Genomic DNA, 25,467 nt, shown 5'->3' with positions numbered 1-25,467 from the left:
AGAGAGATGTGAATGAACTTTTGGCACCATGTCAAGAAATAAAAGTGGAGATTCATGATCTCCATGCTGCTAATGGACACCCTATGTGATATGGAGGTTCATTAATGCATATGGGTTTATGGAGGATGAACTCATGAGGTTCATTAGATGGAGTTTAGTTATGCTAGGAGCAAGATATGTGGATGGAAATTGGATGGATTTGATCAATTTGGGAGGGTTTCAATGATAGTAGGAGATGGAAAGGTATTATTTTACCTTTAAGAATACCAATTAAGAAACAATATTTCAAATCCAATGTATTATTGTAATTTTAAGAATATTTAAAAATCATTACCTAGAGTGTTCTTGTTCCTAGCCTCACACCTCTAGCAAAATGAGTACTATGTGGTGTTCTCATACTACTTGTTGCATCCTGCATTACATGATGTTTGAACATATCAAACTAAAGTACTCTATAAAATAAAATAAATATTTACTTTTATGATATTTATGTAATTAAATAATATCATGTCAAAACTCATGAAGTTCATTAGATGCGGTTTGGGTAATGCCAAGAGCAAGAGATGTAGATGGGAATTGGATTGATTTGATGAATTGGAGGGTTACAATGGCAATAGGAGATGGAAGAGGATTTATAAGAGGGGTTTAAATTTTGGTAGGAGATGGAAGAGGATCTATAAGTAGGTTTTTATTGTCATACAAATTAAGAAAGAATATTTTAAAGCCAAAGTATTATTGTACTTTTAAGAATATTTTAAAAACTTTACCTCAGGTGTTCTTGCTCCTAGCCTCACACATCTAGAAAAATGAGTACTATGTGGTGTTCTCATACTACATGTTGTACCTTGTATTGTATATTGTTCACATATTAATGTAGAGTGATCTATAAATTTTATTTTATTTTTACTTTTACGATATTTAGGTGATTAAATAATATCGTGTCAAAACTCAAACAAACAAACATGTGTCTCCTATCTACTAAAGACCATCACCATAAAACCATCTATGAGGGTGAATTCCCCATCTTTGTATGAATAACAAGTATGCCCACAATGTACTCATGGATGAGATGACACTCCATCTTGAGACACCTCCATATCTATCCCGTAACAAATGTGTTGACAGTTAAATTTTTTTTTTGAGTGGGCCCTAAAGACTATAATGATGCATATGATGATGATTCAGGTGGCACAAGAGAGGATGACACTAGTGGTGCAAGTGAAACATGTAAAGATGACACTAGTGGTGCAGGTGATGTTGATGGAATTTATTGTAGGTTGTGATGATGAAGGTATCATAGGTGATGATGATGGAGCAATCTCATGCTATGATGACCCTAAAGGTATATTTGATGATGGTCAAGGTGCCTAAGGAGAGGTATGTTCATGATACTTAAATCTTGGTAGATTGACAATCATCACTTTCTCACATTTTGACATTGTATGAAGATTAACTAAAGTGAGAAAGTGACGAATCAACACTTGTCCATTGTGGGACTTGACTTACCTCTGGGCTACAAAATGAATGGTGTCAAAATTTTTAGTCATAAATGCAAGTTCTAATTGGTCGAAGGTGCTGACTAAGATAAAAAGAACTTCAGTTTTGTAGAAAATGTTGATCGGATGCAAATCGGTAGTTGCCACTTTCTCACTTTTCAAACATGCAAAATGTTTAGCTAAAGTGAGAAAGTGATGTAATGACATGTGGACATGGTAGGGTCAGCCCATGTCATGAATTTCCACAAGGTTGTTGAATATATGATGTTCCAAGTGGCACAAACTCAAGTCGCTAGAGCAAGTACTTCCAATGTTGCTATTACCCATTTATATGTAGAAGTACAAGAAAATGTCATTGATGGGCATTACTATCTTTCCCAATCTTATTTCAAATGATTCTGAGAGATAAGGTCATAAAATTTATAGGCAATAATGCTATAACTAGTGAAGAGCACCTTAGGAAGTTTATTGACATGCTTAGTGATTATAAGGTAGAACATGAAGATTTAGTGATGAAGTTATTTGTTCACTCATTGATAAAGGATTCCAAAGATTGATTTATGAGATTTCCTGATGATAACATTAGATCATGGAGTGATTTTGAAAATCTTTTCAAAGATTTGTATTGTGATAGCACAAACACTAGTTTTATGTCGAATGAATTCAACAACATAAAAAAGAATTCAAATGAATCCACCTTTAACTTCAATGTGGGATTTCAAAAAGGGATGTATTTATTGTTCTAAGTGATGAGGCTTGGTGAAGATGTATGTCTTACTACCTACTTCAATGAGTTTTACAATAAGATGGAATATATATTGAGAGATAAGGATCCTAGGACTTTGAGGGATTCTTATAAGTTGGTTGTGAATATTGAGAATAATAAAAAATGCCTCTGGGAAGTTGGGAAGAAGGGGTGACCTAAAATTGTTTAATCCAAGGGGTGATAAAAAAGAAGGTGACAAACCTGCTATAGCTAAGAAGCCTAAGGATGATACAATGGGCTGAGTTTTAAACTTTTTAAAGAACTTAAGTCCATTAGCAAACCAATCCAATAAGCAAAGACTAGTGATAAACCTCAATTTTATACCCATTATAATAGACAACCTAAGATTTAGAATTATCCCTATACAACACAATGGAAAGATAGAATACCTATTCCTTATCCTACTCAAGGAACTAAGCATAGTGCCTTTCATATTTTTTGTTTGTACCTTGTTATATTTTGATCTGAGAGATATTGTTACTGATGGTATTTTTACATTTTTAGATGACCTAAGGGTTAGATTTTTTACTGTGGTTTTAGTATCATAGATGTTATATTAATATTTTCTTCAATTGATCATATTTGCATGATGATGCCATTTTGAGGTGACAATAGGGTTTATGATGATATTTGGTTATCCAATATTTGGACATATCTCTTATTATGTTCATGTGTTGGATTTAATGCTATGGTAATTTACTTCACTCTTGCTATGTTATGCTTGATACAAACATGAGTGGTGTAAATAGATTATTTAGGTATAATTAAATAAATGAATAAATTATGTTATTTAATGCATTTATTTCTTTGGCTATGTTATTATATGCAATTGCACTTGATCATGTGTTTTAATGTGTAGGATTTATATCCCTAGCAATGACACATCGAGTTAGTGATTCAATTGTTCATATTTTACCAATGTCATCCCTGTATGGTCAATGTATCTTATTAATTGTTTGAATTAAACCTTCCATTAATTTGATTAAATCCAAACACATTGGCATTATGTGATTAGACCTATGAATGTGTCTGTCCATTTAAAGGTTCGCATTATCATGAAAGTTATTAAGGAATTTCTATGATTTTGGGAGTTTTGGTCTTTATTTTCATTGATTTTAATTTCTAGAAACTTTTTCATAGATGAATTCCAGTTACTTGGAATAACCTATTTTTGTTTGGGTTGATTTAGGGTTTAACTAGGTTACCTATTTATTTTCCCTAATCGACTATTAACTTGAAAAGTGAGTAAGTATCCAAAGAGGAATTTAATTGTCATTTATCACTTTTGGAAATTAAAAATTTGAGAGATTTTTCCAAAATCCTCTTCCAGAGGATTGCATTTTTGTTCATTGTGAGAGCTATGGGCGTGGGATCTTCATGAGATCAGTCTCATTGGATCTAGCTCTAAGAGACCTTGGTTTGTCACAACCTTCAGCAAATTTTGTAGGATATTTATTTTATCAAGTTGATTCCTATTTTATCCCTTTTGACTATCAAGTAGGGCTCTCTTGTTTTTGTGTTTCAGCCCTATTTTGATTTCCATTTCTGGTAGCTATATGTTAGGAGGCTGAGAACTAGTATCCCCCTCCATTTTTGTTTATTAGTTCTACTTGGTTGGACGGGTATGAAGGTTTTCTTGATTTTCAAGATGAGGGTTTTGAGTTTTACACTATTATGCTAGTTGTTTTGACAAGTGAGTGTCAATACACTTAAGCCATTTACTTAGTTCATGTTGAACTAATAATACACACTGAGCACAATATGTAAATATAAGACCACACCAAATTGCAATGAGTAACGAGTCACTCATATGTCAAGTCACTAAAGTGCCAAGAAGATAGACCATGTCGAGTGATTTAGGAGCCAAGTAAATAGTGGATGCCAAGTAATGTAGGTGGTTAGTCGCAGTATAGGGATCAATGCATGTTGAGCATTAGAGACCTCATATGCTGAGTAACATAGCTTTGACATATTATTTTTTAATGGTAGAAACAACTATGTAAACCATTTTTTAGCTGACTTAAGATTGTATTTTGATATTTTGAGGATAAGGACAACTCTCTCTTTGGATTCCCTGTGTAATTACATGCAGCCAATCAGAAAATGGGAATGATTGAGTAGAAAAATGGATGAATATGAGTAGTAGATTCATACCTAACCCTAAGACACCTAAGTCTTCTTAAGGAGGATGAAGCACTAAACTATTTATGAATAATGGATGGATGAGAATTTAAGGAACAAAGAGAATAATTCACATGCAAAGCATTCATGGTAACATAGAAGTGAAAGTGAATTGCATAATTAGTTAGAGAAGAATAGAGGATAAAGAAAATGGCATAACATTGAGAAATCTAATTGTGAAGGATCAATAAGACACTACTTAGAGGTGATCTATTACCAGACAGGCAAGTGCCAACCACAAGATCTATGCTAAGATATTTTAGTAGGTGATTTTAGTTAAATCTCTTAAGTAGAGTAGTCCTAATAGGCTACATGAAATCCTTTAATAGGGTGCTTACTTAGTTTTAAGTTGAAGTCCTCTAACAAGGCACACTTCTAACAGTGTGTTGAAATCCTCTTACAAGGTAAGACCTAATAGTCTCTGTAAGCCTTTGACAGGGTATACCTTTCATAGGCTAGATCATGCTTCATGGTCAAAACATTGTAATCTTCATTTGATACACTTTATTATTGTAGTAGTGAGTATTTGTGGGTGTCATCCCCACCCCACTTTTACCTTCCCACTTGGAGGGTTTTTGGGTAATTATATATGGTGTTATGTGTGTGAATTCTTACATGGTTATATGATTAAGATGCATATGCTTTACATTTTATTTCAGCTTAATTATTGATGCATGTGATGAATGAATGGTGAAATTTTTATGGGCCTAAGTTTAAACTACTAATTCACCCACCACCCCCAAAACTTAACCTTTATTCTTGTAATTCCAACAATTTGTATAATAGCCTTGTTCTCTAAAAGAGAAGCTTTGCAGCTTTGAGGAAAGATCTTGAAATGGAAGTCTACAAGTTTGTAAAGACTATTGAAAACTCTAGGAGATTAAAATAAATCTCATACTACATCAATTAAATGAAGCAAGAGAGGAACTAAAGAAATACTTGAGGAGAAGGAAAGAGATTTCTATTGTAGAGAATGACACACTATACAAAGAGATAGTTACTACCAAGCTATTTGCAGATGGTGAATCCAATGAATTTTATGTAGCAATTACAGATCTAATAGAAAAGAATAGAGTCCAAGCTGAGGAAATCAAAAATCTCAAGATAGAACAAGAATCACAAGCTATACTGCTATGTGAGGTGATTGAAAAAAAGAAGAAATCTATGGAAGACAAAGCCATGATTGAAGAAGGGAAAATAAATCTAGCTAACAAATTGGAAGAGAAGTCAATAGAGCTAACCAAGACTTCCAAAATGCAATTGGATACTCTAAGTCAAATGATGAATGCCAACTATGAATTGAATGTTAAGGATATTGACATAACTACATTGAATTTGCTGAATGAACAATTACAAAGTGATCTAAAGTGGGAAAAGAAATTTGCTGAAAGTTTCAACAAGCCAAATGAAGACATCAAATACTTTGAGCAATTATTGAGATCCCCTAGATCCAACAATAACACATCAGGATTGGGCTACACAAGCACTAAAGAAGGAGAATCATCTGAGTTGTAGAAGAAACAAACATCAAAGGTAAGAACTTCAAACCTACTTTTCATAATTGTGATAAGAAATTGCATACTCCTAATGTGTGCAGGAGAAAAACTACATGTAAAAATTTGAAGCCCAAGAACATAACTTATTGTCATAAGTGCAACAAGCAAGGTCATCAAGCACATGAATGCAGAATCAAGACTACTCATACACAAAGATTTAAAGGATATTGCCACAATTTTTAAAAGTATGGACATAACACTTTTGAATGCAAATCCAAATCCATGTGGTCATCAAACAAGGAAAAAAAAGGTAAGAAACAATGGGAACTCTTACAATTGGGATTATAATACAAGATATAGCTATCATTATGATCAAGAATGTGGATATGTTCTTGAAAATTATATTAGGCCACACTTTAATGGTAATTAAAAAATATGGTTAAGTCAAACTATATGTTTTAGTTGTTTGAAGACTAGTCACATTAGTAAACATTGTCGCATTAGGTCCAAGGCACCAAGTTGCGAATTTGGTAAAGGTAAAGGCAAGGTAGATGTTGAACACATCAGAGATGAGATGAACAAGACATGGAAAAGGAAATATTTTTACAACACATCAAATGGAGAAGGGATCACTTTATCCAATGGGTTAGGTGATCACACCTCATCAAACTATGTAAACAAGAGGCATGTGAGACTGATATTTAAAGGTTAGATCATGCATCAGTTCCAAAAGGACATAGTACTGAAAAAAATACATTAGCATGAAAAAAGATGCTAGATGTTGTTATAAATTCAAGACAAATATTTAAGTTTTTCATATTTTTGTCAAGTATGAAATATTTCCTATATGTGTCGAGTGAAATGTTAGTTCAAGCTGAGCTATCAAACTAGGTAGTTGATGTCAAGCTCATGGTAGCTATTGTGTGATGCAAATATCAATCAATGTTGAGTGAACTCGAAATTGGTTATTGCCAAGATTACAGCTATGTAAGAACTCAACATTAAATGCAAGGTTTTCAAAGGGTATATGATTGATTTGAGATCATTTTTCATCATTTCAAAATTGAGAAAGAGTGAGAAGAGCTAAAAGTGACTTGAAATTTGTTAGAAGTGATTACAGAAGATTTGGGAAGTGATTTATTGCAAGTTCATTAGATTTTCTATGGTATTTATCAAGAGCCGAGCTAAACATTTTAAATTTTCATAAACTATAGTTTAACATCAGGGATTTTTTTAGTGGCTATTATTCGCGAATTGGCTAATATGTCTCGATTAGGCTATAGAAATTGGCTAAAAAAAACACGGTATACTAGTTGACCGGTTCGCCCAAATTTTATAAAATACTCATCTAGTGGTTAGAACATTTACCACTATTATTATGTAATTTCAGTTTGGTAGTCAGGTTCTTCACCCATATTTCTCTTTAATGTTTACTCTTATTCGCCATGGAATTAATTGAGTGTCTCTTTCGACGATCATCATTCACCAAATTTCCATTTTCCTATGTGAATTTTATTTTTATTTTTTATGAGTGACACTGTACTCTACAGACAACTTACCTTGATACATGTCAACATTCTGATGACTAGCTCGACAATTCTTCCTCCTTCAAGAAATATTGGCTGAAATTAAACCTCAGCCATTGATCTTGGATCATCAGATGGTCTGAGTTCTCAAATAATACATTTAATATAATTACATTTCAAAACATAATTCACCATCAATATTAATAATTTTATTAAAAAAAAAATTATAATGACCATTATTTTATAAAAATTGTCTAAACTATTAAAAAATTCGCCACCAAATATCCATCGATTGACACATAATTTGCTAACACTATTAATTTTTTTTCACCCAAATGACATGTGATTCATCAAAATTTTATAAATTTTGGGAGGGGGTTCCTTAAAGTTATCCCTGTTTGACATAATGGCATCAAGCTCAAAAAATGTTGAAGGGAAGGAGGTTTTAAACATTCAACTAGTTAGTAATGAAGTTAAGCAGCTAATATTTAAAGCTATTCATGACATATCCTATAAACAAGAACCTTTTGGAACATTATCTATTATCCCACCAAATGTCATAATGGTGCAAGATGTGAGGAAATGCTACAATTGCAACATAGGAAGCATTGGTAATATGGAAATAAGAGGTGCATACAACTGGTTGTGTGAAAATGATGTTTTGAAGGAAGAATACAAAATTGTTGAGAAAAGGAGTTTAACAAGAGCCCTAGACTTTCCGAATGTATTTAAAACTGGGTGGATATGAATTGTACTGAGTCAAATTCATGATGGTTCCTTGTAACTAGAGGGAGGACCAATCAAAATAACTAAGAAAATAATTCATAGGGTTACTCACTACCCAACCCTAGATCAGCTAAAGACACCCATGAGTGATTACAAGTAAATGATTGAGAAAAATACTAGAGTAGTTTGGAACAAGAGAGATATGACTATAGATATAATCACAGATCCTCTTATCAATTTTTCTATAAGGGTAATCTTACATTAGTTCTATCAATCCAATAGATTAAATAGTGTACCCTACATAGTTGTAGATGTTGGTTATAAAATTGTTAAGAAAGATCATACATATGATCTAGCGAAACTTCAATTGCAACAACATATGGAGAACCTTGGATCAATAAGGAAAACCAAGAGTGCATAATGCAAGTTTGGTTCTACTGTAATTTTCATATTCTTTTATGTACATAATACATTTCCCTCATTTGGAATAGTAGGATAGAAGACTAATAGATTAGTTGCAACACAAATTGGGGATCAATGAATTAGAGACAAAAAATACTAGTTTCTTTAGTTGAGAAACACTATAATGATGTATGTTTCCTTATTGATGCTAATTATACTTTGTATAAGTTGCAACACCAAGGGTAAGATGGTTGAGATCCTTAGGTTATGAGGTCAATGTAGATGAAGCCTTAATAACCATAACAACTCTACTTGTAGAAGAAGTAGATAAGACTACAATTTTTTTGGAAATTATGAGATTGTCAAATCAAAGATTGCCATGGAATTAAAAAATGCCTCTATAATCAAGAAGAAGGACAAGCTGGTAAGGAAATTGAAAGCAAAACTTGGAAAGGGAGCTAAGGAGGAAAAGGAAGAAGAAGAAGAGGATGAAGAGGAAGAAAAAACACAATCTAGGAACCTCTAGCTTTAACTCTAGGCATGAGAGAAGACAAAGAAGAGGAGGAAATTGAAGGTGTCAAGGGAGAAGAAGCCAAGGAACTACCTACTCCTATCAATTCAAAGAAGAGGAAGGCCAAGGCACAACCTGTGGCAAGGGAAAAGAAAATTGTAAAACCAAGTCATCTATAGCCTACTATACCTACTAAAAGGACCACCACATGAGAAACCACCCAAAAGGCCAAGGAAAAGAGCAAGTAGATAGAGCAAGGAGGACAAGAGAAGAAAAGAAAGAGAATGAAATATGTGGCTGAACTAGATTCTGATGAAGAGAAGACAAAATTAGATGATAACCACCAATTCAAGGTGGTAAGTCACAATCCACTATCAAATCTTGAAAACTTATGTGAAAATGTCAAGAGAAATGCTAATTTATCATGTTATAGTCATATTAATTTTGATAAATTGGGTAAAGAAGAGAAAAACCAAGTGGAAGATGCATTATATGCCCTGATTTCAAAGTTCAAGAACACACCACTATAGTTTGCCAACTCAATACCTAAAAGCCTATATGATATTGTTGAGAAAAAATGTCATTAGTGTTTGAATTTGGAAAGACAAATTAAAGGGAAATAACTCTAGCCCGAGTAATGCTAGAGTTGACAAAGGGAAAAATTTCTAAGGTAGTGAAGAAATATGTAGTTAGGTTTACACCTAAATATAAAGCCTTTAGCATTCTCCAAAATAATATTGAAGATGTTGTTAAGAAATCAACAAAAATATGGGAACTCATTTATGGGTCAACCACAATCAAAGAAGGAGAAGCTGACCCTTTAGAGAGTAAAGATGATGAAAAAGATGATGACAAAGACAACATAGTTGGAGGAGAGATAGAAAAGCAAGATGATGAAAAGGCAACAATTGAGAAGAAACAAGAAGAACAAAGTGTGCAAGACACACAAATGTCGAGTGTCAATCCTCTACATGACATAACCAAAAAGCACTAAAACTATAACTATTAAGGATGTCTCTAATCCATTAGATTATAACATCAATCCTCTTACTATAGAAGATCTAAATAAGATCTTAGATTGATCTACATTGTAAGCCAAACTATGTGGCAATCTAGTTTTGGTTAGTGTAGAAGAACTACAAAAGGTAATAATTGATGTCACAAGGGAAAAGATGAATCCACAAGAACCACCTTCCATCATCCCTTTAGTTACTAATGTACAACCTTTGATCCAAATGATAGTAGATAAATCTACCAAGGTTTTTCCAATTAAGAAGAAAGCAGAAGAGAAAGACACAACTACAAGACAACAAAAGGAAATAGGATAGATAGATTTATCTGTACCTATAGCACAAGAATAAGGTGCAAGCCAAGTCATAGTGATAGACTAGGGAAAGCCTAAAGAGATAGAGCCAAAGGTGAAGGAGCAAGTGGCTATCCAAGCATTGGTAGCTCTACTAGTATCTAGCACCCGTTCCATAAAAACTCTTCAGAAACTAAGCATAGATGCTACTCCACTACAAATCTTAGTGTCAAGCCCAACCTCATCAAAGGTTGAAAAGGTAATACATTATGGAGAAATAATCCTTGATGAAGAAATGTTTATTCCAAAGTATTATTATGATAATATGACATTGGAACAAATAGGCATTTTGTAGCAAGCCTTAGAAAGGAAAAGGCATCAAGAAATCCTTAGGAGAGAACATAGGCAAAAGAAAGCACTTAAGACATCAAGGACATCTTTATAGATGCATTTAGTCTACCAAATCCTAAATAGACCAAGCCTCTAATAGAACAACCAACATATTTAGTAGAGAAGGTTAGTAATGAAGAATTTGATTCAAATGCAAAACTATTAGAATGGTCTGAAAAGAAGTTTGAAAGCAAGGTAAATGAGAAAATATCTCGTGAGATAGCTCTACAACAAGTTGCATTGGAAACTAAGGTTGACAATTTTAAGAAGGTACTTGAGAATATCTTCTCATTGTACACAAAACTATAAAATCCTACACTCTTCACCTAGGAGACTAGAGAAGTCCCATTGTGAGCCTAGAAAGACAAATATCTACATCAGGTGCAAGACTACCTACAAATCTAGCTTAGAGTGAGAAGCATTTTAGGACATTACTTTAGACACAAATTCAGTTGGTTGTCTTAACAACAGATGAGGCTAACATTAGAGACAATCTAAAAAGAATTCAAGCTACCCTCACCCCACATATGGAGATGGTGCAAAAGGAACTAGGCTATGTTAAAAATCTACTGAAGAAATACCCGAATCTTTCTACATTAGATGGTCTAGTACAACTTTCTAATGAGCTTGCAATCCAAATTAAGTCATTGGATGTTGCATGTGATATCTAGGATGCAACTCTATGGATAATAATGGATGTCCACAAATTTTTTTTGGACAAACAAACCATAGCTAAGTAAATAATGGATGTTGAGTAATGCAGGTATTAAGTCATAGTACAAGGATCAGTGCATGCCAAGCATCAGAGACCTCATATTCTGAGTAACACAATTTTGACATATTTGTTTGTAATTGCACAAACAACTATGTAAACCATTTTTAAGCTGACTTAAGATTGTATTTTGATATTTTAAGGATAAGGAATAATCTCTATTTGAATTCCCTATGCAATTGCATGCAATAAATCAAAAAATGTGAAGGATTAAGTGGAAAAATGGATGAATCTCAGCTATAGATTCATACGTAACCCTAAGCCACCTAAGTCTTCTTAAGGAGGATGCAACCCTAAACTCTTTATGAATAATGGATAGATGAGAATTTAAGGAGAGAAGAAAATAGTTCACATGTAGAGCATTCACGATGACTTAGAAGTGAGAGTGAATTGTAGAATCAGTTAGAGAAGAATAGAGGATAAAGAAAAGGACACAACAATGGGACATCTGATTGTGAAGGATCAATAAGACATTGTTTAAATGTGATCTATTAACAGGTAGGCAAGTGCCAACCATAGGATCTATGCTAAGACATTTTAGCAGGTGATTTCAATTAAATCTCTTAAGAAGAGTAGTCCTAATAGGTTGTATGAAATCCTTTAACAGGATTCTTACTTAGTTGTAAGTTGAAGTCCTCTAACAAGGTACACTTCTAATAGGGTGTTGAAATATGCTAACAAGGTGAGACCTAATAGTCTTTGTAAGCCTTTAATAGGGAAAACCTTTCATAAGGTAGATCATGTTTCATGGTTGAAACATTGTAACCTTCATTGAATACCCTTTATTACTATAGTAGTGAAGATTTGTAGGTGTCATAACCACCTTAGTTTTACCTTCTAACATGGAGGGTTTCTAGATAATCATATCAAGTTTTATATGTATCAATGCTTATATGGTTATATGATTAAGATGCATATGCTTTACATGTTATTTTAGCTTACGTATTAATGCATGTGATTAATGAATGGTGAAATTTTTATGGTTCCAATATTAAACTACTGATTCAAACCCCCCCCTCCGTACCCTCACTCTCAAAATTTTACCTTTACTCTTGTAATTCCAACAGGGCATGTGCTCACCTCACCTAGTTGCATAGGTGTGCAACTACACCAAAATGGTCAAATATTGACCATTTAATGCACCTAGCACACTTGTAAGGGTGCACTAGGTGTGCTAATCTACATAATAGGGCTTACTGGATCAGTTAGGGTTTGTCTTGGGTCTAACTTTTACATTTTTGTACTAATGTCTACTTTCTTGTGCAAATAAAATGGCATTGTCATCATCCTCAATGGTAGAAAAGATAGCTCACAAACCAATTATTTTCAAATATCAAGGTGCACCGAGAAAATATTACTTTCAAAATGGATATTTTGAAATCAAAGATACTGAGCTTGGTCACATTGACTAGAATGCCTTCCTCACCATTCGCTATAAGCCAAAAGAATGATCGAAAATGGTGTCAAAACTTATGTGATTAGGCTTAGTCAATGTAGCATCACTTCTAGCTTCAGTACAATCATTAGAGTTGATTAGGACCTTGGTAGAACATTACGTGTTTGAAGAAAGGGTTGTCAAGAGAGTCACAATGGAGATAGTCCTTGACCTGCAACCTAGGAATATTGGGAAAGTGTTCCATATCCTAAGACCCGACCAATATGTGAAGACAACCTATGACCAAGTAGAAAGATGGTATTGGAAGAATGAAAAAGAAGCCAACAAGATAATTTAATCACCCTTCCTAATAGAAAGAACACTAGTAGGACGTAGAGTTGAAAAAGTGCATATGGCATGAGGGTACATGAAGGATGATATTGGCTTCACAATTGTGATTTTGAGTAGAGCAATAAGACTCTGTAAAACCACTATCCTTAGTGATAATCAGCTAAATAGGGTGAAAATAGGACCTATCCTCAACCCTAATTTCCAATAGGAATGATCCAAATTGATTAAGCACAAGAAAGAGAGCAATGCACAAATGGATCATGTAATTAAAAATAAGGAGAAAGGATATCATATAGTCTTCCTATTTGAGAAGTATGTTCTTAAATATTAAAATAGTTAAAAGTCAAATAATAACCTTCAAGTAGAATAATTTTAGAAAATGCTAATTTCTAGTGTCTGTATACAATTTTAGGGATCTGTGCAACCTATTTTGGACTAGAAAAGTTGAGATAGAGAAAACCAAAAATATATTTATCCTTTTGAAGGGAGGTTTACCTTGATCCTAATTGTAAGGCACAATCTTACCCCAAGGCACAATTGTACACCAAAATTTTTACCTTGACCTGTATTTCTCTAATGAAATTAATCTTTGTAGATCCTACAATTTTGATAGAAGGGGTATCAAAATCTAATCTTTAATTCATGGTTCCACGACTCTATCTACAAGAAAATGGTTTGTTTGTTTGGATGAAGAGTTTGCCTTGGTCAAACCCCAGTTTAGAATTAACCTTGAAATTGAATTGAAATTGTAATATGTATAAACAAGGTAAATGGAACTATTCAACTTGCTTATACTAAAATCCTTGTGGAGGATTCCATTCCTTGAATCTACAATTACAAATGCTCCAAATGAATGTAGAATTGTATGTAAAATGTCTCAAATCAATGGCATTGGAACTTCAATACCAATCTTGAACGTATCTTTTCATAGAAAAAGGCTTGAATGAATGTGGATGGAGACATCTTCAACAAGAGAGCTCCATACAGATCAAATCCTTCAATGGCTAACAATGGACCTCCTTGAGGAATTAGATGCTTGAACACTTGAATGCTAGTAGATCTTCACTTCATAGAATAATGGATATAGAGAAGTAATAGTTCACTCGATATCACCATGCATCTTATGAAAAAGTAGATGTCAAAATGAGCAAGAAGGATTCCTTATATAAAGATCTAGGGCACAAACTCCTAGAGAAGGCCGACATGGGAGCATTAAATACCATTTAACCCTAACCCCTAGAAATTGACCTAGATTAAATGTAATTTAAGATTCTACCATTTTAAAACGTGAAACAACTAACTCAGAAGTGGGAAAAAGAAACTTTTCAAAGCTTGATGTCTTGAAACTACTAGAAATTGAAAAATGGAACTTTGGTAAGGGACAAGGTTGACCCTAACCTAGGTCAAGGTTGTCATCATCCTTGACCTAGGTTAGGGTGAAGGCCAACCCTGACCTAAAAGGTCTTCCTTGACCCATAAAGTCAAATTCCTTAGTTTCATAGAGAAAGTTGTCAAAAATAGGCTTGAAATAAAGAGACAGATGTAGAATAGGGGGAAAATAGCTACATCTATGCAAAGAACCATTCAAGGTTCTTAATGTGACCCCAAACCACTTACTCAGAGGGCTAAATGCTCTTAAAATGGAAGTGCCTCCATTTTAAGATGATACATTTTGCCCCCACTTTAGCAAGAGGATGGACTCGATGTAAACTCTTGGTAAATTAGATTGTAATGAAAAGATAATATTATTAAAACTAAAGGGAGAAAGAAAACCTCAGATCCCTAGAGACTTAATTCTTAATCAATTATAAGATGAAAATAAGAGATACATCTCTAGAAAAAATAAAAGAAAAGAAAAAGGAGTGTGATTATCTCACCCAATGAGAACTTATTACCCATTGTGAACCACAGAAGGAAACTACACAACTGCAAAGATGGAATTGAACCACCTAGTCAATATGGCTACTCACTAGTCAACCCATCAAGGATTTACACTCAAGAATATTATATTATACAAGAGTAAACCAAAAAAAGAAAAAATAGATCCAATCTTAAGGACACCTTCAACCTTAAGGGATCAAAATATATTTTAAACTAGAGGGAGAAAAAGAATCTTGAAAAATAATATAGATATAAATATATGCTTTAAGGATTAATCATTAATCCAAAAAAGGGAGAAAAAGAATCTTGAAAAATAATATACATATATTGAAAAGTGCATGTGTGCAATAGGTGAACAGAGCGAATGCCCGCACGTTAAAGTCATTACTAAAACTTTAATAGGAGCAATGGCTTTGACGGAAACATAAACAACTCTACTGATTATATTTCCACTACAAGATGCCCCTAGATGAAGACAAATCAAGGGAAGTAGTACATAAACATATAAGGAACACAAAAGGGATCTACCTACTATGGGGTCAGTATGATCAAATTAATTGATATCATTCCCTAAAGAAAGTAGAACTACAATTAAAAAAGAGGAAAGATCACATAGGATATATAGAGGAGAATCTTTTCGAACCATGACCTAGAGATCAACAAGAATCAGTGCTACCAAGTTGCGAATCCAAGTAGATAACACAAGGAAACATGTACAAACAATAGTATAAGTACAACATAACATTCAACAACATATGGAAGAATAAAGATACATATAGAAGAATAATACAATAGGTTCAATTCTTTTATCACCTTGCACTAATAGAGGAATAAAGATTGTATAAAATAATCTAACAACATTTAGCAAACACATTGCAGGAGAAGCACAATACAACAAACAAACACACAAAATGCTACCATGAAGGACTAGCCAATCAAGCACACCGCCTACTCTCCCATCTCATTGTATATCATCTACAAAAGGTGGGTAACTTGCAAGAGGGACTATATCCAACATAGTAGGCATGATAGCTAGTTCCAAACAAGTATTCTCTTGAGAATCACTATGTTTGATACTAGGTGTAATTATTAATTGTGAGGAATATATATCAATATCAATGTCAATAGTTTCATATTCATCATTAAAATAATCAATATCATCAAGAGTATTTTCTTCATCTTGATTAATCAAAATAGGATCTAAGATGCAAATAGAATCATTAGAATCATGCACCTAAACATCATTATGAGCAAAAACTTCTTCTAATACATCGTGCGTAGTTGTATCCAAAGAAGGGAATTTTTTTTGAAGAATATAATTACAAGCTTAAGCTAGAGCACAAGTATTCTTACGATGTTCATCATTAGATCGATTATGTCTTGTCTTACTTGAAATAAGTTGAAAACTAGGAGAAACAATCATAGGATCCTTCACAAGTTCTATAGGAGGAGTAGAATTAGAAGGAGATTGACAAGAAATAGGAGGAGCTTGATTAACTATTGTAGAATCCATAGATAAAGGACATATGGAAGGTGTAGGAAAAAAACCGCAATTAAGATCCATAGGAGGTCAACTACACTCAAGAATATTATGATGCTTATAGGCTTGATATGAGTGGAAAATATGATCATGTCAAAAAGGACATGAATTAGGTAATGAAGGATAAAAGAAGTTAATGGTAGCATAATCCTTGGGCCTAGAAGTATAATATAAACTATGATTAATTGTCTTCACTTAATCATCATAAACAACCTTAAGATATTTATGAATAGGTGAAGAAACAACATAAATCAAACTTAACTTGAAATTGATTAGAAGTAGGAAAAACAACAAGGGTAGTGTTCACCATTTTTCCACAAAGTTCAACCAATAAATCAATAGAACCAAATGATGGATAAAGAAAACTATTACAAGTTTGAATCCACACATCTGATGTATCATAAAAATCACATTGTAAAACTTTCATAAATAGATTTTCTTCTGTGATCGCATTGACTAAGGAGGTAGAATTAACAAGACAACCATGAGTGGGTCTCTCAATAATCTTAGCATAAATATAAAGGGACCATCCAAAGATTTAATAGTCTTAGAATCATCAATGGTAATGAAACTTTCTCGAGGTCATTTTTTCTTAGGTTGTTGTTGAGGTTTAGGTTGAGGCTATAATTATGGCTTGGGTTTTAGTTGAGGTAAAGATGAAACTCAAGATTGAAGTGAAGGTTGAGAATGAAGTGGAGATACATATTGAACGGCATGCTCCACTTGATTAACAATATTATTAACATCATTTGTCTTTGAATCATACACTATATCCATAGAAGATGGTTGAGCAATAGTATTAGTATCATGTGATAGTAAAGGATTCATATAGATATGAAAATTTTGATTAGCACAAGAAACAAATTTATTCCCACTACCATCAAAATTATCAATATATAAACCATTAGAATCAATTGAGTATTGAACCTTATGTTTTAAAGTATAAAATTTCTTAGCATCATGACCATTCTGATGATGATAAAAAAAAAAAGCATTTGGATAAAAAGATTTAGACACCATTGTAGCAATTAACAATCTATTCATAATAGAATTTAAAGTTTTAGAGAGAAAATTAAACCTATGATTCAATCGAAAAGTAATAGATGTATAAGTGGCATTATCAGATGCAACAACAACTTGATCAACAACTGAATTTTCTTCTTTTTTTATCTTGACATAGTTGTTGAATTTTTGAACTTTATTTGGATTAGGAGCAGCATCATTTTTATCAACAAAAATAGGAGCCATTAGAGTGGTGTTCTCAAATTGACTCACTTGTAATTGATAATGATGAAGTGCTGCACAAAGTTGTTGAAAAGAAGTAAATTCAATAAGTAGAATCTTATCTCTAATATCCTTTTGAAAATTTGAAATAAACATATGTTGAATATCAATATTAAGAACAAGATAGGAAATCTGAGCATGCAAATGCTTAAATCTACTAATAAATTAAGTCAAATCTTCTTTAGAATTTTGCTTAAAATGTATCAAATCAGTCAAAGAAACTTGTGGGCCAATGTTGTTTTGAAATTTTTGAATAAAAGAAATGGAAAATTAAGGAAATGAAGTAATAAAATAATGAGTCAAGAAACAAAACCATTATAATGCCTTGTCACAAAAAGTTTGAGCAAACAACTTAGCTAAAATCCTATGATCATGAGCATAATCACTATAAAGGATTTGATATGTTTTAACATGATGAACAATGTCTCCCTTACCATTATAATTCTCAAGATGAGGCAAATCAACTTGCTAAGGAATGAGAGTATGAATAATATCCTAAGACAAAGGACTTCCCATTTCACAAGTAGGAATACTAATCTTGTTTTGAGTCAAGTATGCAAGTTGTTGTTGTAAAGAGAATATTGTTTGAGCCAAATTAATAATTGTTGAATCATCAGAAGAAATAGGAGAACTGGTAACATTAGAAACACTAGGAAAAGTGTATGAAGCTATAGGAATGGAAGATACAAGTGGAGCAATACTAGGGACTATAGGTGGCATAGGAGTAGAATAAGTAAAAGGAACATTATGATAAGAAGGTGTTGATGTAGGAAGAGACATAGGAGAAACACTTATAGGGATAGAGGGAACCATCATAGTCACCAAAAAAGGAGTATAAATAGGAACACTAGGAAGAGGAACAAAAGAAGGTTAGATATACTGGTTAAATGAGGAAACAACCCTAAATCTTGAGCTTCTTGAGCTAAAGGTTTAACATTGGAATGCACAAGGTGTGTAATACCATGCAAGAGCTTAATGCCTTGGTCACTACTACAAAGAACTTTCTTAAGAGCCTTTATAGCTTAATTATGTAGACACCTAAATTTGATTACAATGCTTTGGCAATCCTATTTAGTTATCTCTAAAGGCATCATTAATTAAATTCCTATTTAATTAATCCTTCGCCATCCCCTAGCTGATTAATTTAATTAATCATCTATAGTCTTAATTGATAAATCAAATAACCTATCATTTATCAATTAAATCCTATTCTTCTATCTAATTCCAAAATCCTCATTTATTAAATAAATATATTTGATAAATAAAACCCTCAAATCTAATAAGCCCCTAACTTATCCCTAAACCCTCTTTTTAGCCTAATCCACCCCATTCACCCATACTAACCAAGCTTAGCTACTAACTCACCCACCCTCATGAATGCCATCCACTTGAAAATCTCTAACATCCTTAATATAATACTAACCCCAAGCCTAATCCACCCCCTAATGTTGTCACATTCCCTAAGCAAGGTTAAGACTTTCCTAAGCCAAGGAAAGTCAACAATCTCAACTCCCTCCAAAATATCCCAACCACCCAACAATGAATGCTCTTACAAAGGCCATAAAGAATCTTACAAGCTCTTACAAGCCATAATTAAGGGTCTTTATGAAGATATTATCTCTTGAGCCTCCTTTGTTGACTCATCTTTGCCCTTTCCTCCACCCACTTACTCTATGACATGTGTCACTCCCTGATTGACTGTAAGGAAGCACAATCCATGTGCTCTCCTCTCATGCAATCTCAACCCTCCTTAACCATTTCCATCCTTACATATCAACCCTCCATCCCTCAAGCCCTTATCCTATAAATTGAATCCCCTCCCAATCCATTTCATCACAACCTTTAAGCCAAAGTTATAATGCTAGTTTGAGAATCAAAAGCCATCAACCATACCCTTATAATGCCAATTTGAGAGCTCCCAAGCTACCAATTTACTCATTGCCACCATTGAAGCATAGTTTGAGCATCTTGAGCATACATCCCAATCCTTAAACTCATCTACCAAGAAAAGAGCTAAATCCTATTGGGAGAGTCCATTCATTTGGCTCATATTTCTATTTGGGGTTTCCTCTTTAGTCTCTCATTTATGTTATGGTATTTTAGTTTGTAAATGCTTTGGATTTCTTAATTTAGTGTTTCTAACATACTAATATAGCATACACATTTTGGCACGCCTGGTGGGACCCCACTATGGGTCATTTAATCATCTATTTCTATCTATATATTATTTTTTGCTAATAATCTAATGTTTCTTGTTATTTGAGTGTGTTGTAGGATTTAATCTTGTTCTTGCAGGTTAAAGGAAGCATTAGGGAGAAAAAAAAAAGCTTCAAAAATCAAATTCCAAATTTTTTTTGAAGAAAATTCGCGTGTTTTAAACCCAATTCTGCACAGTGTCATCTCCGTAGATTGGCGTCTCCGACTGGATGACTATCGTCTCTGAATCCTGAACTGTTATGTCTAAAGTGAATTCTGTCATCTATGTAGATCAACATCTCTAAGTTTCAGCATCTCTACCTGGCATTTATCGTCATCTCTACCTCTAACCATCATTTCCACCTGGCTGATTTTCTTTTTCAAAACACACTTTGTCATCTCCGTTGTCGCCATCAGTCAAACTATCATCTCCGCTGCTGCCAACAGTCAAACTATCATCTCCGCTACCGCCAACAGTCAAACTATCATCTTCGCAACCTAAACTGTCATCTCTGCCACTGCCAACCTAATCTATCATCTCTACCTCTTTCTCTGTTGTCTTTGCAGATTAGCGTCTCCGTAGATCAGCGTCTCTGCAGTTTGGCGTCTGTGCCTAATGAACTGTCATCTTCTAAGCACTTTTACACCTAGGAAAAACAACAAAAAAAGTTAAATTTTTTTTTCCCATAGTTAAGCTTTCATTTTTGAAGATTTTGGGTGACTAATCATTTTTCTTTTTTTTTTGTCTTATTGCAGGTTGGAGCAACATATTTAATCATGTTTTTTAGGTTTTTCATGGAATGAACTTGAATGGTTAAACACATTTTTCTTGGAATGCATGCTTAAAACAAACAACTCAATCTTGAATGCAAAAGATCAATTAACCATTGCAATATCTCACACTTCAATTTTTGGTGTATTAAAATTGAACAAAACAAATCTCTTTTCCACACGAAATTTAGGCAAAGTTTGATTTTTGGACATTTAAGAAATTTCGTTAAGTTAAACACAAATTTGCAAAAATCAATTTGAATAGTTCCTTGGACTCACCTCTTTTCTAGTCACCCATCAACCATTGGTTGCAATCTCAGCGCCATTTATGGGGATGGGTCTACTTGAAAAATGTGTTAAATGTTCCACAATCTAACTCACTCACTTGGTCTTTGAATGTTTGGTTTAACTTTATCAAAATTCTTAAATGACCAAAACTCTAGACTAAATCAATCACATTTCAAAACTTGGATTCTAAAATTGAACAACTATTGACGTGGAGCGCCTCCAGGCGCACACTTGAAATCAAGTTTTACACATCTTTGTTTTGGGTTTAAAATGAACAAACACTCAATCTTGAATGCCTTAAAGAAAATTAATTGATACTTGACGTGGAGGGCCTCCAAGCATGCGGGTTTACTTTCTTGTTGACCCTAACTCTTCTTCTTGTTTGCATTCTTCGATCAATTTTGCTTTGTTGGCGCATTTCAAAGTTGGAATTGAACATTGTCTCTTAAACATGAGTGCTTGCAAAGTCTAGATCAGAAAACTTAAGCATCAGTTGGAAAAGAATCCTGTCTTTTAGCCCAAGGTCATCCAAGTCTTCTCTCCCCTTGTCGTCTCTCAAGGCCATCTTGGGTACATAAGATTAGGATCCAAAACCTTGTTTCTCTTTTTAGGAGGCTTGTTTGGGGATTTCATCACCCATTGGGATGACCTCAACTCCAGCATTTCGATGGAGTATAAGAATCAGGAGGTGAATCCAAAGACACCTCTCTTGGGATCAAGATTTTGTCACTCGGGCTAAGACTCAAGGAACTTTATACCCTTGAGAAGTGAAAGAGGAGAAGTGGGTTACCGCTCCTCTCAGCTGTGTGACATCTTTTTGGTTTCATCTACGAATTTGGGCCTCACATACCTTGGGTATATCGAGGACTCCCTAGCTAAACCAATTGTCAGCCTTGTAGACAACCATCTAGGATGTTAATGTGTTTGAAGTGACTGATCGAAACATTTGTAGAACATACACACTCCTCGGCGCAAGTATCATATTCTGAGAATCAAAAACTTCTATCTGGTTGTTTCTATCTATTGCTTGATTTTTTATTTTGTTGAATGAATGTTTGCCAAACTTGGTCAATCCTAGCTTAGGGCATACTTAGCGTAGTCACTGCCTATTCCAGAAGTTGAACAAGTTGAAGAAAAACAATCGAGATCTCTCAAAGCCAAGCAGATTCAAAAATTCATGTCAGAACAACCCAAACCCAAATAGAAGTTTCACAAAGTTAAACTCAAGCCATCTCAGGCATACCAAGAACTTTTAGCCAAGAGAAAGGAACTAACACCAAGCCCTCAAATCACCAAAATCCACAAAGAAGAGGGCAAAGTTGCTGAAAAATCCCTTCAAGACACTTGGTTAGATCGCACCATCCAACTTAACCAACATCCAGGAGTTAACAATGCTTATGCTTTACCAACTAGGCATGATTTCTATGATAAGACCCCCTTGTTTCTCCACATCTTCTTGCATAAGCTTCACTTTAGAGTCATCTTTGTAGGAAATCCAACCATCTTTAGTCATCCCCTTAAGCATTTTAGCTCATCCATCTCATTTAGAACCAAACTATCTAGCCACCAATCCAAAATCTTCACATCCAAGCCTTCAAAATTGTTGTCACTTTGCCAAAAGTTTGCCATTCCTAACGTCTTCCAAATCCACCAGCCTCACCAAGGTTATCGCTTTGATAGAGCTTTGTCTAGGGTAATCTATCTTTGTCACTTGTTATCCCTCATCACGTTGAACTAAAGGTTGGGATCCACAAGTGGTCAATCTCATGTTCTTCCTAAAGGATCATTAGTCTATCCTTAAGTTGACACAATCACCACCAAGCTTGCACATAGGAAAGTAGACCTTTCATGTTTTGGCAACATATCTTTGAAGTTAGAATCCCCAACCCAATCCTCCTTAGGTTTTTTCATATAGCTTTGCCTCAACCTAGGAAATCATTTTCATAGAAAAGCCTTCCTCTTTTGCATCCATTAGCATTTTTGCATATCATCCCTAGGAAACATTCTACATTTTCATGCCACCCATCACTCGCTTAGGCAAGAAGAAGAAGGATACAATGGAGCCCTATCATTTGAATCCAATAGCATTTCTCCCCTTGAGCACTCAACCATCCTTCAGCCCAGAGAACACTATACCATTACCTACTGACATTGAAGCCTTCATGAACCAACCAGGAAATGCAGTATTGGTGAACGCCATTATAGACCAAAAAAAGGAAACAATCATGGCTAACTTTCAAAGGGAAAACATTGGAGCCTTCGACTTTGGAAGACCTCCCTCCTTATCAGATCCATCTTACCCCTTGCTTGAGCAACTCCCACCACCCAAAGACTCTTATGATTCGAATTATCCTCAATATGTGCCAAAAGAAGAGCCTCAACCCATCCCATATGATCCAACAGACCCAAACATACCAGCCTCCACTCAAGTTGAAATCTCCCTCCCACAAGCCAATCTAACCACCACCACTCCACCATTGGTCCATACCACTCCATCCCAAACCCCCTTTGCCCAAAACACCTCACCATTCACTCCCTTCACTATTGTTGTTGCTGTTCCCCAACCCAGCCTTCCAAATCCACCCATCTCCCAAAATAGTGCTAGTATCTTTGGCCAAACTCAGTAATACACAATCGGGATGCCACCCATCGGGCCAAGTAATCAACCCTTCATCACCCCCAGCTTGTTTACCTCAGCTCAGAATACAATTCCATCATTTCCACTATGTCCTTGGAGCTCAGTACCATCAGCCACAAATCCACAAGCTACTACCCTCACTCCACAAAGCTATCAAACCCCACAAGCTACTACCAATGTTCTGCCCAGCTCTCAAGTGACCCAAGCTCCTACCACCACTCTACCAAGCTTTCAAATCTAGCCACCAAGCTATCAAACCCCATCAATTCCATTGCCAAGCTTTCAATTCCCTCCACCTCCACCACCGACTAATCCATTACCTCCTATTACCAACTATTTTTCTATGCCACTTCTAGGAGGAAATCCACCACCACCAACCACCAATTACTTGGCCTCTTTTTCCATTCAGACACCTTCCCAGATGGAGGCACAACCCACATATATTGGTCAAACTCCTCAAATCTAAAGTCAAGTTCCATAGGCTCCCCGATCCTTTCCCCAAGCTTCACAACCATCTTATACCTTACCTCCACAAAGCAATCCATTTATCCCACAACCAGCTTATGTTCCTCAATCCCAACCTCAAGTCCAATATCAGCAGCAAGCCTTGCAACACATGCAACAATAAGTGCCACCTCCACCTCAGCAACCCATCATCCACCATTTAGTTCCCCAAGCCATGTACAATCCCTACCAGCCCATACCTCAAAGCCATCCATACTCCATTGCCCCATCTAGCACATACCTACCTCAGGGCACTCCTACATTGGGGGCACCCTTGCCATCACCCATTAATTCAGAATGGAAAGCCATGAAAATAGCTTTGAAGAGCATCCAAGAGGGAAATGATCCAAAAACCTTCAAGTTTGAGAATGTGTGTCCTTACCCATTTGACAGAGCCATTACCATGACACCATTTCCCTAGCATTTTGAGACACCCAAGTTTGACAAATTCAGAGGAAAAGGAGACCCTGTCACACATATCAAAGAATTTTACATGCACTGCCAAGAAGTGGCATACGATGATGTCTTCCTCTTGTGCCTCTTTCCCAAAAGCTTGATCGGGCCAGCTCTTGAATGGTTTTATCGAATCCCCTATGGCACAATTAAAATTTTTGCTAAATTGTCTAAGGCATTTGTAGCCCAATATGCCCATCTTGTTGAAACAGAGCTATCAGTAGTTGATCTTGTCCACACTAAGAAAAAAGGTGGAGAAATCCTTCTCAAATATCTACAAAGATGGCAAACCCTTACCACCCACATATCTTGCACCTTGCCAGAGCGCCATTTGGTGAAAATGTTTATTGATAATGCACATCCCAACTTGGCTCACCACATGACCATGAACTGTTTGCAGACCTACAAAGATATCAAAGAGAAAGGAATGATCCTTGAGCAAGGACTCATTAAAGATGGTGTGGTCAAGATTTACAAGGAAGCTAACCAAAATATCTCACATTCCAATGAAAAGTCTAGGTATTGGAACAAAAACAAGCACGTTGCGACAGATGGCGTCATTGACACCAGACATGTGAATATTGTTGATCCTTCTCAAAACCAGTCCAACCCACCAT

This window comes from Cupressus sempervirens, chromosome 8, assembly GCF_028749045.1.
Source record: "Cupressus sempervirens isolate cs-2001-9-10 chromosome 8, ASM2874904v1, whole genome shotgun sequence".
Classification (NCBI taxonomy): Eukaryota; Viridiplantae; Streptophyta; class Pinopsida; order Cupressales; family Cupressaceae; genus Cupressus; species Cupressus sempervirens.
The sequence above is the reverse complement of the archived record's forward strand: the minus strand, read 5'-3'. Positions refer to the sequence as shown.